The following is a 17,982-nucleotide window of genomic DNA, read 5'->3' as shown; positions in this document are numbered from 1 at the left end:
AACCCTCCAAGCTCCTGGGGAATGTGAAAAATAGCAAAAAAGCAAATGGGGGGAGGGTCACGCAATCGGTGTTTTTCATGTTGCACTAAACGCCCCGAGTAAAAACACCCCGGCAGCAAGTGCATCGCCAGAAAGAAAGCCGAGAAAACAACTAGAGTTGCAGGAACTGGATGAGAAATGTTTTACATTCCGCCAAGAATTATTTTAAAAAAGGCTTTAAGGAGCAGCCAGATAAATAATATGTGCTGACTCCGGATGAAAGCGCCTTCTTTGCTGGCGAGGTGCACATTTCAGGGCAGGCGATGTGAACGCGCGTGCAGATCACAGGAGCGCTGGCAGCTATTTGATGTCTGAGCTGCTGATTACGCTGTAGATGTGCGCGGCGGGGCGCTGCGGGCGCTGTGCAGCCGACGGACTCGCTCGCTCGCTCGCTCGCTTGGTGAGGCTTTGCCGCCCCCTACTGGACATTATTCTCTTAAATTTTGAGCACAGCCTTGATTAAAACTGTCATTTCTTAAAATAAAGGAAAACAAATAAAACCTAAGTCAGAGAGAGAACACTGCACTGAAATTAAGGTTTGAACGGCACTTTGGAAGTGATTTAAATGTTTCCGCTTATGGACGTGTTATCCGGATTCCAGTGCTGGTAAGCTTAAATGTCTGGTTTAGCGATTTACAGCCCCTCTCCTCTTAAATGAACTCACCAGGCTATCGGTGACGCTTAACACGTGTGCCAGGGACAGTCTTTTGCGAAATTATAAGAAAAGCTGTTTATAATCATAATCAACACCATATTATTAATGCTGTTTAATATTTTGTCACCCGCTTTGGTGAAGGAAAGTTGGGATCAGTAACATCACTGGACGCCAGACCACCACCTACATTCTTAAAAACAACGACACTTGACCGGTTTGTTTGATTCCTAGAACCCTAGCTTGACAAAGAACCATTTTTATTTTGGGTTTTTCACATACGCAAATGGCTCTTTGGGCTTTGAAAAAGTTCTTAATATGTGCGAAGAACAGAAATCTTTAATATTACAGTAAGCTGCTTAGCAAAATACTAACAGATCAAGAAACCAAAACTTAGCCCGTGTGATTGCATAAAGTAAGAGTCCTTTCAAAATCAGTTAACCTACTGGTATTTCACAAATTTCTTACAGTCTATACAGGGATATTTATGGACCCTGTTACGGATTTAAATAAATAGGGTCTCTTTCAGGAGCTTTCATGTGGATGGCTTATTTAGGGAAGCAAAAATGGCATCGCTCTGAAGAACCGCCTTGGCACATTCACGCATTTGTGAAGGGCTAGTTTAGAGTCGCCAGGCGCTTTAAAAAGAACACCTTTTGGACGGTGGAAGACAATAATAATAATAATAAAAAAAGAAACCCACGGAGGAAGCTTACTGTAATGTGGCGAAGAAACACGCAAACGCCACTTTACATGCACTGCGCCGGTAAAGATGACTACACGAGGAAAAAGGCTGCTTACTTCCTCGCATAAATCTATGGCTGACCGACAAGTCCTCGTACTGGGCATCAAAAAGTTTTACAAGAACAAAAACATATGAAATTAAACGGTAGCTTGCAAATCGCATTAAGATGGTGGTTTGTGAAAGCTGGCTTTGAAATTGACAGTTGTATGGTAGCATTTAAAGTGATACTCTGACAATGAAAATGATTGCAGTATAATAATAATAATAATAATAATAATAATAATACACAAAGACACAAAGACACACAAACACACGCACGCACTCACACACACACGCACACACACACACACACACACACACACACACACATATATATATATATATATATATATATATATATATATATATAAATATGAAAGTTTGTGAACCCCTCTCAGCCTGCATAATAATTGACTCTCCTTTCAACAAAACAGATAGCAGTGGTATGTCTTTCATTTCCTAGGAACATCTGAGTACTGGGGTGTTTTCCGAATAAAGATTTTTAGTGAAGCAGTATTTAGTTGTATGAAATTAAATCAAATGTGAAAAACTGGCTGTGCACAAATGTGAGTCCCCCTGTAATTGTGCTGATTTGAATGCCTGTCACTGCTCAATGCTGATCACTTGTAACACCAAATTGGTGGGATTAGCTTGTTAAGCCTTGAACTTCATAGACAGGTGTGTCCAATCATGAGATATAAAGGTATTTAAGGTGGTCAATTGTAAGTTGTGCTTCCCTGTGACTCTTCTCTGAAGAGTGACAGCATGGGATCCTCAAAGCAACTCTCCAAAGATATAAAAACAAAGATTGTTCAGTCTCCTGGTTTAGGGGAAGGCTACAAAAAGCTATCTCAGAGGTTTAAACTGTCAGTTTCAACTGTAAGGAATGGAATCAGGAAATGGAAGGCCACAGGCACAGTTGATGATAAACCCAGCAGGACTGGCAGGCCAAGAAAAATACAGGAGCGGCATATGAGCAGGATTGTGAGAATGGTTACAGACAACCCACAGATCACCTCCAAAGACCTGCAAGAACATCTTGCTGCAGATGGTGTATCTGTACATCGTTCTACAATTCAGCGCAGTTTGCACAAAGAACATCTGTATGGCAGGGTGATGAGAAAGAAGCCCTTTCTGCACTTACGCCACAAACAGAGTCGCTTGTTGTATGACAATGCTAATTTAGACAATGCTAATTTTGGAACAGAGTGCTTTGGACTGATGAAACAAAACTTGAGTTATTTGGTCAAAACAAAAAGCGCTTTGCATGGCAGAAGAAGAACAACACATTCCGAGAAGAACACCTGCTACCTACTGTCAGATTTGGTGGAGGTTCCATCATGCTGTGGGGCTGTGTGGCTAGTTCAGGGACTGGGGCCCTTGTTAAAGTCGAGGGTCGGATGAATTCAACCCAATATCAACAAATTCTTCAGGATAATGTTCATGCATCAGTCACAAAATTTAAGTTACACAGGGGTTGGATATTCCAACAAGACAATGACTCAAAACACAGTTCAAAATCTACAAAGGCATTCATGTAGAGGGAGAAGTACAATGTTCTGGAATGGCCATCACAGCCCCCTGACTTGAATTTCATCGAAAATCTATGGGATGATTTGAAGCAGGCTGTCCATGCTCAGCAGTCATCAAATTGAACTGAAGTGGAGAGATTTTGTATGGAAGAATGGTCAAAAATACCTCCATCCAGAATCCAGACACTCATTAAAAGCTATAGGAGGACAGCGTCTAGAGGCTGTTATATGTGCAAAAGGAGACTCAACTAAGTATTGATGTCATATCTCTGTTGGGGTGCCCAAATTTATACGCCTGTCTAATTTTGTTATGATGCATATTGTATATTTTCTGTTAATCCAATAAACTTAATGTCACTGCTGAAATACTGTTTCCATAAGGCATGTCAGATATTAAAAGGAAGTTACTACTGTGAAAGCTCAGCCAATAAGAAACAAAAATCTAAAGAATTAAGAGGGGTTCACAAACTTTTTCATATGACTCTCTCTCTCTCTCTCTCTCTCTAATAATAATATATATATATAGTCTCATTTGTCCCAGCACATCAAAGTCGCCATATGATCAAAAGCTAAAAGGAACATCTCTGGGTCATTTGACGGACCCATGTTCGTCAGTAGATCCTTAGGATTAGCAGGAGGTGGATCATCCTCTGGGTCAGGAGAAAGGGGAACATCTTGAGCAAATCAAAATAACTTCTCAGCAGTCATCTGTGCAACCACTCCTGGTACCACTTGTCATGCTTGGGTCACAGATTTGCACAGAAACACAGGAGATTGTATAGACAGGAACTTTATTTAAACTCTTCAAACAAACATTTCTCTCTTTCAAAGGGGGTGCGTGTCAGGAGCAGGACCCCCAACAGGAGCAGTGGATGTCTGGAGGAGGAGAGAGAGACAAGCAATCAGCCAAAAAGGACAGGTGCTGTTCAGGCTTTTAAGTATGCGAAGCGCATTGCGAGAAGTATATCACATGACAGAGCAGCCACAAGGAAGTCCAGCAAGTAAGGGAGCAATGTGAAGGTAGACTGTCAGCATTTAAGAGAGGGTTATTGAGGAGTGTCCGTGTCTTCTAGGGGTGCGCTCTTTTGACACTGGATCTGGGGGAGCAGCCATGAGATGCATACTACATCCCCTGGAATGCTTGATGGCAGCCCTTCTAGCTTACATTGGGGCCACAGGCATGGGACTTCAGGACTCAGCCCTGTTGGGCTCTGTGGCAACCACCTGGAGGAGCTGCACGGCTTGACGAGCCTCTGTGGGCTGGAATGCAGCCACACCCGGAAGTGCAGCCTGAATTAGGTTAATTATCACCTGAAGCACTTCCAGGTGGGCTATAAGAAGAGCCTGCAGCCACTACTCGAGGTGCCAGAGTCGGGAGGAGGAGGAGGAGGAGGACGAGGACGAGGACGAGGACGAGGATGAGGACGAGGACGACGACGACAACAACAATGACAACGACAACAACAAAGCTGCCTGAGAGGAGCCCCCCCCCCCGGCTGAAGACAAAATAAATCTTTGATTTTTATTTTCACATGCCTCCGGTGTCAGTCTGTGTTGGGTCAGTGCCAACCAAGTGCTTCTGCCACTATATATATATATATATATATATATATATATATATATATCTTAATACATAATTTGCCAGTCTCCTCACTCACTCACGTCCGTCCGAAGCTGAATGCGCAGTCGCCTTCTGCACAGCTGCCCGAAAAACCTTACGAGACCGACATCACGGCAGGCGGCGGATTTACGGCCACGAAAATTCAAAGATAAAGGCGACTTCGATTAAAGCTCTAGAGGCCTGAAAGGCGACTTCGACTACAGCTCGAGCCCTAATTACGCATTCTGATTCAATTACGCATTCATTCAATACACCTATATCAGGTTTGTGGTGCTTATACTTATTACTATTCCACTCGTGCCCGTTTCATCTTACGTTGTCGAAACGGGCTCTTTGTCTAGTATATATATATACAATATACACACAGTATACTGTATATATATATACAGAGTGAGTCAAAATTATGTTAACACTAATGAATTATTTTTACCTCAACCACACCTTTCCAGGTCGATGGATAGGGCATGGTGGAATATTGCCATGGCCTTCACACTCCCTTGATTTGACACCCTGTGATTTCTAGTTGTGTGCTATGGTGAAGGAGTGCATGTATAGCAGGAAAGGTCATGATATCAATGACCTGAAGGACAGAATACGGACTGTGGTGTCATCTATTCCCCATGAAATGTGTGTCCGGGCTTTAAATGGTGCTGTTGCTCGTTGGTTTTTGTGTGTTGAACATGATGACGAACAGGTTGAGACATTCCTGTAAATCATCTTGCACATATGAAGTATGTTTTGTGAATAAATTGTTTCCACCATTCAAATGTTAACATAAGTTTGACTCACCCATATATACAGTATATGTATGCATGTATGTATGACAGTAACCAATCTGGGATGAGGAGCCGGTTTTTGTAAATGAACTGAATGGATAGACTCCAGCTGCCCCAGGAGAAGCAGGTAGAGAATATATACAATACATACAGTATATACTGCAGTGCCCTCCATAACGTTTGGGAGAAAGACACATTTTTCCTTGATTTCCCCCTCTGCTTCAGAGTTTAAAATGAAAAATCAAACCATACAGACATTGTGATTAAAGTGCATGTTGCAGATTTTTATTTAAGGGTATTTGCACACATTTTGGTCACACCATGTAGAAATGACAACACTTTTTATACATGGTCCCCCAAACTGGGCACCATGGATGTCCAAGAAGGAGAACAGGCATCCCAGCTGGGAAGGAGGATAGTTTCTTACCTGGACAGGAGGTCAAAGAAACAACTGTATGCCCAGCCGGAATAACATGATGTGTGGGACATTGGAACCTGGAAGTTGGGAGTAGTTCCATTTCCTATATGGAAGTGGCCGTCTTGTGATGGCCTAGTTGGGACACCTGCTAGGGTGTTTTGAGAGTTGGGGACCCTGGATGTTGGCAGAAGGCGCTGTTGGAGGAGGAACGACCCAAGAAGACATGTAGTGGCACAGGAAGCATGAAAAGGAGCCACTAAAACACATTAATTAGAGAGTCAGAGTCAGGAGGCAGTGAACAACACAGGACAGAAGGAGGAAGAATTGGTTTGTATTGTGGTTTGCACATTGATCTTAGCAAGGGTAATTGTTAAAAGATGGCTTTGGGTGAATAAAAATCTTTTATTTGCTTCCATACTAGGCATTATTGCTGTATGTCTGAGGATTGGGGCTCAGTGATGCCCCCAGTATACACACACACAAACACACACACACACACATATATATATATATACTAGGAGGCAAAGCCCCCTGCTCGCTTGCCCACCTCCACCCCCTGCTGCCATTAAGGAGATGCGGTCGGATCAGCTGCTCTTGCTGTTCCTGCTGCCGAGCTGCATGTTCTGCTTGTCGCGCTGTGCGTCGATCATTTAACAAGCCTGTACAGCAGTTATCCTTTTGTTTCACTGCTTTGTCTCGTGGGACGTCAAAGTGTCTTCTGAGTAGATCATGTCTCAACCCAAGTTTTATTTTTATTATAATAGAGAGATACATATACTTTGCGGTGGGTTGGCACCCTGCTCAGGATTGGTTCCTGCGTTGTGCCCTGTGTTGGCTGGGATTGGCTCCAGCAGACCCCCGTGACCCTGTGTCCAGATTCAGCGGGTTGGAAAATGGATGGATGGATACATATACTAGCCATGCCCTGTGGCTCCGCCCTCATATTAGTGAAAAAGGATAGTGAAGAGAACCCTGCCCGGCTCCCAACTCCTGACGTTACGCTTCCCCCTCCCCTCGGCCCACAGCCTCTGACATGGATTAGCAGGAATATATCACTCCTGCAAGTGAACTATGATTATTAGCGTGATGACAGAAGTCACAAAATCAAACGGAATGTTCAAGGAGATTATAGATAAAAAAACAATCTAAATCCGTGAAGTAGGTCTCTTGTGAAAAGCGGACAGACATACAGACAGACAGACGTTGGATTTTATATATATAGAGATATAAAACTATCCTATCCTATCTAACTATCAATGCTGTGTCCCCACCCGTTATAAAGTTTCCTCCACTTCTCTCTATCTTGGGCCTCTTCCTCCTGGTTTCTTCCCCTTGTTTCCACTGTCACTGTGAAGGAGATTGTAGAAAAAATCCCGATCTAAATCCATTAAGTAGTTCTCTCATGAAAAGTGGAAAGACATACAGACAGATGTTGGAATTTATATATATAAAGATATATGGATTTATATACAGTACCTGAGGTGGGCTGGTGCCCTGCCCAGGGTTTGTTTCCTGCCTTTCGCCCTGTGTTGGCTGGGATTGGCTCCAGCAGACCTCTGTGACCCTGTAGTTAGGAAATAGCGGGCTGGATAATGGATGGATGGATGGATATATATATATATATATATATATATATATATATATATATATATATATATATATATATATACAGTGCATCCGGAAAGTATTCACAGTGCATCACTTTTTCCATATTTGTTATGTTACAGCCTTATTCCAAAATGGATTAAATTCATTTTTTTCCTCAGAATTCTACACACAACACCCCATAATGACAACGTGAAAAAAGTTTACTTGAGGTTTTTGCAAATTTATTAAAAATAAGAAAAATGAGAAATCCCATGTCCATAAGTATTCACAACGTTTGCTCAATACTTTGTTGATGCACCTTTGGCAGCAATTACAGCCTCAAGTCTTGTTGAATATGATGCCACAAGCTTGGCACACCTATCCTTGGCCAGTTTCGCCCATTCCTCTTTGCAGCACCTCTCAAGCTCCATCAGGTTGGATGGGAAGCTTCGGTGCACAGCCATTTAGATCTCTCCAGAGATGTTCAATTGGATTCAAGTCTGGGCTCTGGCTGGGCCACTCAAGGACATTCACAGAGTTCACCTGAAGCCACTCCTTTGATATCTTGGCTGTGTGCTTAGGGTCGTTGTCCTGCTGAAAGATGAACCGTCGCCCCAGTCTGAGGTCAAGAGCGCTCTGGAGCAGGTTTTCATCCAGGATGTCTCTGTACATTGCTGCAGTCATCTTTCCCTTTATCCTGACTAGTCTCCCAGTTCATGCCGCTGAAAAACATCCCCACAGCATGATGCTGCCACCACCATGCTTCACTGTAGGGATGGTGCCTGGTTTCCTCCAAACGTGACACCTGGCATTCACACCAAAGAGTCCAATCTTTGTTTCATCAGATCAGAGAATTTTCTTTCTCATGGTCTGAGAGTCCTTCAGGTGCCTTTTGGCAAACTCCAGGCAGGCTGCCATGTGCCTTTTACTAAGGAGTGGCTTCCGTCTGGCCACTCTACAATACAGGCCTGATTGGTGGATTGCTGCTGAGATGGTTGTCCTTCTGGAAGGTTCTTCTCTCTCCACAGAGGTCCTCTGGAGTTCTGACAGAGTGACCATTGGGTTCTTGGTCACCTCCCTGACTAAGGCCCTTCTCCCCAGATCGCTCAGTTTAGATGGCCGGCCAGCTCTAGGAAGAGTCCTGGTGGTTTCGAACTTCTTCCACTTACGGATGATGAAGGCCACTTTGCTCATTGGGACCTTCAAAGCAGCAGAAATTTTTCTGTAACCTTTCCCAGATTTGTGCCTCGAGACAATCTTGTCTCGGAGGTCTATAGACAATTCCTTTGACTTCATGCTTGGTTTGTGCTCTGACATGAACTGTCAACTGTGGGACCTTATATAGACAGGTGTGTGCCTTTCCAAATCATGTCCAATCAACTGAATTTACCACAGGTGGACTCCAATTAAGCAGCAGAAACATCTCAAGGATGATCAGGGGAAACAGGATGCACCTGAGCTCAATTTTGAGCTTCATGGCAAAGGCTGTGAATACTTATGTACATGTGCTTTCTCAATGTTTTTATTTTTAATAAATTTGCAAAAATCTCAAGTAACCTTTCTTCACGTTGTCATTATGGGGTGTTGTGTGTAGAATTCTGAGGAAAAAAATGAATTTAATCCATTTTGGAATAAGGCTGTAACATAACACAATGTGGAAAAAGTGATTCGCTGTGAATACTTTCCGGATGCACTATCTATCTATCTATCTATCTATCTATCTATCTATCTATCTATCTATCTATCTATCTATCTATCTATCTATCTATCTATCTATCTATCTATCTATCTATCATAACAGAAGGACAGAGATGGACTTACATCCTAACCGGGATGAGTGTTGGTTTCTTACCAGGACGGGAGTCCATAATGGAAGGTTGAGAATGTAATGGCGTACCTGCTAGGATAGGTGTTGGTTCCTTACTAGAACAGGATGCCTCCACGGAAGAACAGAAGGTGTCTGCGGACTGGGATAATGTGTTCCCCTGGTACACATTATGGCAGCATCCCGCTGGGATAGCTACCATGCAAATGCCCACAGGGCAGGTTGGGAATTGTAGTCCCATGGGACAGCCCTGTCTGCACTTCTGGGGGAGTTAGTAGGAGACCTTGCCCCTGCTTTGAGGGACTTGTGCATGATCCAGTAAGTGCTTCTAAAGTGTAATGCTAAAGCACCAGAAGTACCCAGGGGTCCAGCATAAAAGAGGGAGTCTTCTCGTCTATGGCAGTCAGAGATGAGACTCCATGGGAGGTGTGGAAGGAAGAAATGGAAATCCTGTTACTGGATTGTATTACCTGGGAAGAGGATTTGGAAGTCTGTGGAGGTATTGTGTGTATTTAAACCCCAGGTTGTGTCTTGGGGTTTGTGGTGTCATTACACCCCCCACCTCCCCCCGGTGTGCACAATACATGCAGGTCACACTTTAGTTAAGATACCTACTGTAAACCAGCAAATAAAAGTCTTTAAACATGTTTTAACTATGACATTAAAATATTGTCTCTTGAAATACGGTAAAATGATTTTATTTATATCATATCAGTAGGGCTTACAATATGTTTTATATCATCCAGACTTTGGTTGACGCCTTTATCCAAGGAGACTTTCACGACTACTTCCAAGGCAGGTCCGATGGCCTATTCAAAGTCACACACTGAGGCAGAGGCAGACGTTGACCCAGCATGCTTGTGGTGCAAAGCCCCTACACCATACTGCTAACCCGTACATAGCGTCCATCCGAGTCCAATCATGGCACAGGCCACTTGGGGTTTAGCACAGACCTGGACTATCATATACAGTGGGCATTTACATTTATATACACTGTATGGCCAAAGGTATGTGGACAACCCTCCAAATGAGTGAGCTCAGGTGTTTGTTGTTAACGGGTACATAAAATCAAAGTGCACAGCCACATAGTGTCCATTGACAAACATCATCAGGCTGTACCGAAGAGCTCAGTGACTTTCGATGTGGCACTGTCATAGAATGCAACCTTTGTCACAAATCGATACGGGAAATTTCTGCTTTACCAGATCTGCCCTGGTCAGCTCCTGCTCTGATCACTGCCAGGGTGTAGTTTACATGTTCTTCCCGTACATGTGTAGTTTGTTACTGAAACCTCCAGTTTTCACCCAAAAAGCCCTGTGTGTTTGTTTAAATGCTGATTCTGAATACACCTACAGTGAGCAAATGTGGGAGTGTGCCTGGCACGAGTGTGCCCTGTGACAGAGTGGCACACAATCTAGAATTGGTTTTCACCTTACCCTTGAAGTTGCCATTTGTCAAGCCTTACAGTCCTGAAAACAATTATAAGGGTAGAAATCATTCTCATTAGTATTATTATTATTATAACTTCTGATGGACTGGTGTCCTGTGTGGTGCTGTCTTCTTACTAGGAAGGTTTTTTAAAACATTTCATGATGATGATGATGATGATGATTGTTATTATTAGTAGTAGAAGTAGTATTATGGCAGTTTGCTGACAGATGGTGAGGTGTCTATGTCCAAGCCAAGGACCTAAGCTTTAATCCAGCATTTTATGGAGTATGTGAGCAGTTCCCATCACTGTAATTTCCTGCACTTTCTGAGCTGTGTGGTGTCCTGGAAGCTCCTGCAGATTCTTGTTGAATGTTTTCTTGAATGTACTAAGACCCCCAGCCACCACAGGCACCGTTGTTGTCTTGGTGGCCTACTGAACATGAGCTCCAGATCTTTAGATTTGCTTTTATTTTCAGCTTCTTTGAGTAAGATGTTGTTTTCACCTGGAACTGCTTCATCGATAAACTGGCATTGCTTCTTCTTGGGGCTAACCACCATGGCAGGACAGTTAATTGAAGTAGAACGATTGGCTTGCATTGCCATGGCCCACATGATGGCAGTATGACTGGTAAGGAGAGAGAGTTAGCAGATATGATGGAGAGAAGGAAGGTTGATATATTGTGCGTGGAAGAGACTAAATGGAAGGGGAGTAAGGCCAGGTGGATCAGAGGGGGATTCAAATTGTTCTATCATGGTGTGGATAGGAGGAGAAATGGGGTAGGAGTTATTCTGAAGGAACAGTATGTCAAGAGTGTTTTGGAGGTGAAAAGAGTGTCAGACAGAGTAATGATTATGAAGCTGGAAATTGGAGGTGTGATGATGAATGTTGTTAGTGCATATGCACCGCAAGTTGGGTGTGCGATGGGTGAGAAAGAAGATTTTTGGACTGAGTTGGATGAAGAGATGAACAGTGTACCCAAAGGATAGAAAGTGGTGATTGGAGCGGATGTCAATGGACATGTTGGTGAAGGGAACAGAAGAGACGAGGAGGTGATGGGTAGGTATGGTGTTAAGGAGAGGAATGGAGAAGGTCAGAGGATAGTGGATTTTGCCAAAAGGATGGACATGGCTGTGGTGAATATGTATTTTAAGAAGAGGGAGGAACATAGGGTTATTATTATAATGATGATGATGATGATGATGATGATGGGGCAGTGATGGACTGACACCCTGCCCAGGGTTGTTTCTTGCCTTATACTCAGTTTTGTAAGGATTGACTGTGGCTCCCACAGTGTTACTTAAGGAGGTTTGAGAAGATATTATTATTATTATTATTATTATTATTATTATTATTATTATTATTATTATTATTATCCATCCATCCATTCTCCAACCCGCTGAATCCGAACACAGGGTCACGGGGGTCTGCTGGAGCCAATCCCAGCCAACACAGGGCACAAGGCAGGAGACAATCCTGGGCAGGGTGCCAACCCACCGCAGTATTATTATTATTATTATTATTATTATTATTGTCCTATAATTGACTGGTGTCCTTTGTGTTCAGTGTTGACTGGTGTCTTTGTGTTCAGTGCTGATAAGCAGGTTAGATAATGCTTCATTATTATTATTATTACTATTATTATTATATGATGATGGGGCAGTAATAGAATGACATCCTGCCCAGGGTTATTTCTTTCTTTATACTCAGTTTTGTCAGGATTGACTGTGGCTCCCACAGTGTGACTTAAGTAGGTTTGAGAATATATTATTATTATTATTATTATTATTATTATTATTATTATTTGAGCCCTGTGATGGGCTTGCATCCCGCCCTGGGCAATTTCCTTTCTTCTACCCCACAGATAACCCTGAGCAGGTTATATTGTTACAGAGCTAGTGAAGGCCACCATTATCAAGCACTTGCAAAGGACAAACAAGTAAAAGTAAAAGAAGAAAAGAGGGCGAGAGACACACTTGATGAAGACTATGCTGCTGAAAACATTGTCTTTTATCTTCTTTTCTTTGTAGTGTAGAAATAACCTTTGCCTTTTTTATGTTAGTATTATTATTATTGTTGTTGTTGGTGTGCTTTATTGCATGTTGTCCATTTTTTCCAGTTGTGCTTTTCAAACACATTTAGATGATCATCCTAATAAAAAGAGCACAAAGGATATTTCAGTACAGAAAATAATTTTATAAACTTGAAATGGCCTGTATTCCTAGGAGACGTATTTTATTTTTACTGTTATAATTATTGTAGGCTTGGAGTCAACACAGCTAAGGAGATGATGTATGCATAACTTATTTTGGAGTGAGCCATTTTATTATTATTATTATTATTATTATTACTACTACTGCTACTGATAATAATAATAATTTTAATTTTCGATAATACAATTTCTGAAGCCTGCAATACGGGCGCCCCACTAGCCTTCTACTGTAAGCATGATATGCCTAAGTGTAGCTAGTCAGAGAAAAGCAAATGTCCCAGAAATGATAGCATTCATCGCATTAGAGCATGCAAGAATGCATGGCAATCTGTTGTAGATCAACCCCCTATCCCGTTTTATGTCAAACTCCCCTTGTGCAAGCAGCTCCAGTCAGATATATCATTAAGACTGCTTAATGAATCAGAGCGCAGAGGTCACTATGTTCACTTAGTCTCATGGTGCTTGCCAGCACTCGGAGCGCCGATGCTCCCCTCTGTCTCCTTTCTGTCAAGCTTGCACTTTTACAGATGAAGACCGCACACTCGCTCCGCATCGGGCCGCCCACTTGCCTTGCATGAAAATGCTTTTTTTTTTCTTTTGCCCATTTATGTCATTTCATTGGACAAAAGAGCAGTGAGCGAGTCTGTCTGTTCCGACATGTTAACAGCATAATTTGTTATAAAAACAGCAAAACAAACCTGAAACATATAATGTGTTTTAAGCTTCTACATGCAAAGCGAACTTTATTGTCATCTCAACCATATACAAGTTATACAGATAGGCGAATTTGGGAAGCTCAGGGTCCACAGTGTAGCAACATGAAATGCAAATAAAAAATTAAAAAATAAATTAAAATTAGGAATCAAAATTAAAATTAAGATTTAAAATTAAAATTAAAACACAAACAAGACAAGACATTGTGCAAAGACAAGACAAAGAAGTAGCAGCAATATTGACGTGTAGTAAGTAATATGAACATTGATGCAATGTATGGTATTGTGTAATCTAGATTCATAAATATAGTCAATAAATATCCATCCATCCATTTTCCAACCCGCTGAATCCGAACACAGGGTCACGGGGGTCTGCTGGAGCCAATCCCAGCCAACACAGGGCGCAAGGCAGGGAACCAATCCCGGGCAGGGTGCCAACCCACCGCAGGACACACACACAAACACCCACACACCAAGCACACACTAGGGCCAATTTAGAATTGCCAATCGACCTAACCTGCATGTCTTTGGACTGCGGGAGGAAACTGGAGTGCTCGGAGGAAACCCACGCAGACACGGGGAGAACATGCAAACTCCACGCAAGGAGGACCCGGGAAGCGAACCCGGGTCTCCTTACTGCGAGGCAGCAGCGCTACCACTGCGCCACTGTGCCGCCCATGTCAATAAATATGTAATATAATAAATAAATAATATATATATCGATAATACAGAAATGATCAGTGTATGATAATAGTTGTTTAAGACATGCGTAAACAATGACAGGTCAGAATGTTTCAAATAATGTCAAAGTGCAGTGTACAAAATCCTTAAAGGTCAGTAGGAGATTTTCAGCTCTTTTCTCCACCCGCACACTCGTCTTTGCAGGACAGTGGCTTCCATGTATAAAAGTTCTGTTTTTAGAGGTGGTTGAGGCCGTGTGGAAGATCCCAGGGAGCAGCCTGGTGTTAAGGAGTCTGACAGCTTGGGGGTAAAAACTCTCCTGCAGCCTGGCAGATCTGGCTTTGATGCTGCAGTATCTTCTCTTGGATGGCAGAAGTGTGAAAAGTCCATGTGAGGGGTGTAAGGGGTCCTGCACAATGCTGACTCTGCGTTTGTAAGATATGTCCTGTAGTGAAGGGAGAGGCACCCCAATAATGTTCTCTGCTGTCTTCACTATCCTTTGCAGGCACTTGCGGTCAGACATGTTGCAGTTGCCATACCAGACAGTGATGCAGCTGGTCAGAACCCTCTCAATGGTGCCTCTGTAGAACATGGTGAGGATGGAAGGGGGAAGACTTGCTCGCTTCAGCCGTCTCAGGAAGTGTAGTCTCTGCTGGGCTTTCTTGATTAGTGATGAGGTGTTATGCGTCCACGTAAGTTCCTCAGTTATGTGCACACCAAGGAACTTGGTACTCCTAACAGTCTCCACATCTGAACCGCTGATGCTGAGCGGGATGTGGGTAGGATGTGATTTTCTGAAGTCCACAATTATCTCTTTCGTCTTGTCGACATTGAGAGATAGATTGCTGTCTTCACACCATGTGGACAGGGAGAGGGGAATCCTTATTGAATTTGTCCACTGCACATTACTGTTTCCGCTTTTCTTTTTTCATTTCGGTTTACCTCCGCTACCTAACATGCACAAGCTACGATGAGGAGGCTGAAAGGCACAGCCAGTTCACACATTGCAAAACCATCCCAAAGTGGAATACACCATGTTAATCCATACAAGTCAGAAGAACAGTTCCAAATGTCTTACTGCATGCGGTGAATGAGCAACTGGACGAGAGGCTGCAGAAAACGGTGAGGTGGATGAATGCAAAAATGACACCAAGATCTTTGAACCCTGGAGGTTTTAATGGAAGTCTTCCATAGTTTGCTTTTGCTGAGTCAGCTCATCCCTTCTTTTTTGTTTGATTTTTACTGAATTTCTTGATCACTACACAGTAAAAGAACACCTCAATATACAATACATGATAATTTTTTGATTTTCCGAGTTATTTCCTGTCACTTGTAATATATTAGGAAACAATAAGCATCGCAGAACGGCCTGCCGTCTAAGACGGCACTACGTGTATCTCAACTAGGCTGCCATCTATCCTAAGATAAACTGACTAAACTTTATCACAATTTCAGACAGCATAGTTATGTTTTAATGGTGACATAATGGTTAGCACTGTGTCCTGGCACTGCCTATGTTGAGATTGTACGAGAGTAAGTCAATAATTATTCCAGGTTTTGTGATACTTTTGTTGGGGTTGTCTGTACAGCTTTCCACATGCATGTCACGTAACATGGCATGTCTGTAGTCACGGTGGTAAGGTAATCCATTCATCCATCCATTTTCCAACCCGCTGAATCTGAACACAGGGTCACGGGGGTCTGCTGGAGCCAATCCCAGACAACACAGGGCACAAGGCAGGAAACAATCCCGGGCAGGGTGCCAACCCACCGCAGGGCACACACAAACACACCCACACACCAAGCACACACTAGGGCCAATTTAGAATCGCCAATCCACCTAACCTGCATGTCTTTGGACTGTGGGAGGAAACCGGAGCATCCCGGAGGAAACCCACGCAGACACGGGGAGAACATGCAAACTCCACGCAGGGAGGACCCGGGAAGCGAACCCGGGTGTCCTAACTGCGAGGCAGCAGCGCTACCACTGCACCACCGTGCCGCCCTGGTAAAGTAATGTCCTTGATTAGTCAGTTTCTCTTGTTGTTTTCTAGGAGTAAACATGGCCACTCTGATCTCTGGATGCTGTGATCTGCTTTTTATGGCCTGAAGGTGTACAGATCAGTTCAATTTGGGGAGCATGCACTGGTACAGCCCATTGCCATACCCCAAACATGACAAAACAGCTCGGGATCCTGGTTAGCAACCCCCCAAGGCAGACACGCAGTCCAGTCTAACCCTACCGGAAATGACCCTCTATCAGCAATAGGCAGGTGTTATGTGGGCACCCCCTTTGGCCTGGTCCAGCCACTCAGGTCCTCAACAATTAGGGTCACCCTCTTGGAATCTTGCCACATGGCCATAGTGCGGTAACTGACTCTCCCTCACAATGCAAGTAATGTGCCTCATTTGGGACTCCATGAGCAACACAATATCAAACCAACGATACCCAAGGACTCTCTGAAGAGACACAGTACTGAACGAGTCCAGTCTTCATTTCAGGTCACTGGGTAGTTGTGGTGTTATGGGTCCACAGCTCTCCCAGCAAAGGCCAGTTTTTGTTTAAATGAATAATCACCGCGCTCGCGGTGTAGCGAGGGGCATGGTAGTGTGGCTGAAGCGGTTTCTGGGTGGATTCGTGCTGCGGGCATTTCTCAACTAAGTGCACAGGTGAGGGACGGTCCGCAGCGTAATTGATCCTGGGAACTGTTGATTGCCACAGCTGCCATGTCCATTATATATAGAGACGCCCGAGACGGTTAGTAGGGGAGAAAAGAGAAGGAAACAGAGGTTGCAGAAGGAAGCAGGCAGGAAGGGAGTGAGTGAGAGAAAGCCGGTGAAGGAAAGCGAGCGAGAACAGGCTCACGGCAGCTGAGCAGGCAGCCTGGGTGTTTGGCCGACACCCGGGTAAGTAGTAGAGGTGGTCACTCTGTAGAGTTTAGTATGAAGGACGGGAGTGATCGGGAGACGAGTGACTCTCCGCTTAAGGCTACGGAAGGCAGCAGGAGTCGGGACTTGGGACGTGGTGTCCCCAACGTGAGAGCCTTGGTCGTTGTGGAATCCCAAGTTACTGTCAGGGGGAGCCGACCGGAGCCAAGGATCGGAAAGGCGACTGACAGTAGTAGAGTCAGGCACAGAGAAGGTCAGCTGCAGAAAGAGCGTCTCGCCTGTTGCAGGGCCCGCATGGGAGAAGCAGGAGAGATGCTAATGGAACAGAAACACCGGGCTTGTCATTGGTTTTAAAAGACTGCTTCCTGTGATATTTTACCTCGGGGTTTTTAGAAGATTTTTCTATTGTTTTTAACCTCCACTTTTCACTTGCTTTTAATGGATTATTTATTTATTGGAACTTTGAAAAGCACTGCACTATTTATTGGAACACTCATTGTTTTTGAATGGTTGTTGAATAAAAGCACTTTTGAACCATCCCCTTGCTCCGTTGTTATTGCCTCACTGTCTAGCTCATCGGGAACATTACCGACGGTGTTGGGTTCAAGGGCTCCCTAACAGAAGATGGGAGCATGGAGCGGAACCCACATCGTCACAGTAGTGTCCATGTCTTGCAACCGTATAGCAAATAGGAAGCACCAGTACGCTAAAGACCTGGACCTTCATCCTTTTGCAGAGATATCGGGAGAGCAGCACATCCCCTTCTATTGACCTCATGACAACCCATGCTCTCCCAATCTGTCTACTGACTTCATAGGAAGAGC

The sequence above is a fragment of the Erpetoichthys calabaricus genome, chromosome 4 (assembly GCF_900747795.2).
Source record: "Erpetoichthys calabaricus chromosome 4, fErpCal1.3, whole genome shotgun sequence".
Taxonomy (NCBI): domain Eukaryota; kingdom Metazoa; phylum Chordata; class Cladistia; order Polypteriformes; family Polypteridae; genus Erpetoichthys; species Erpetoichthys calabaricus.
The sequence above is the reverse complement of the archived record's forward strand: the minus strand, read 5'-3'. Positions refer to the sequence as shown.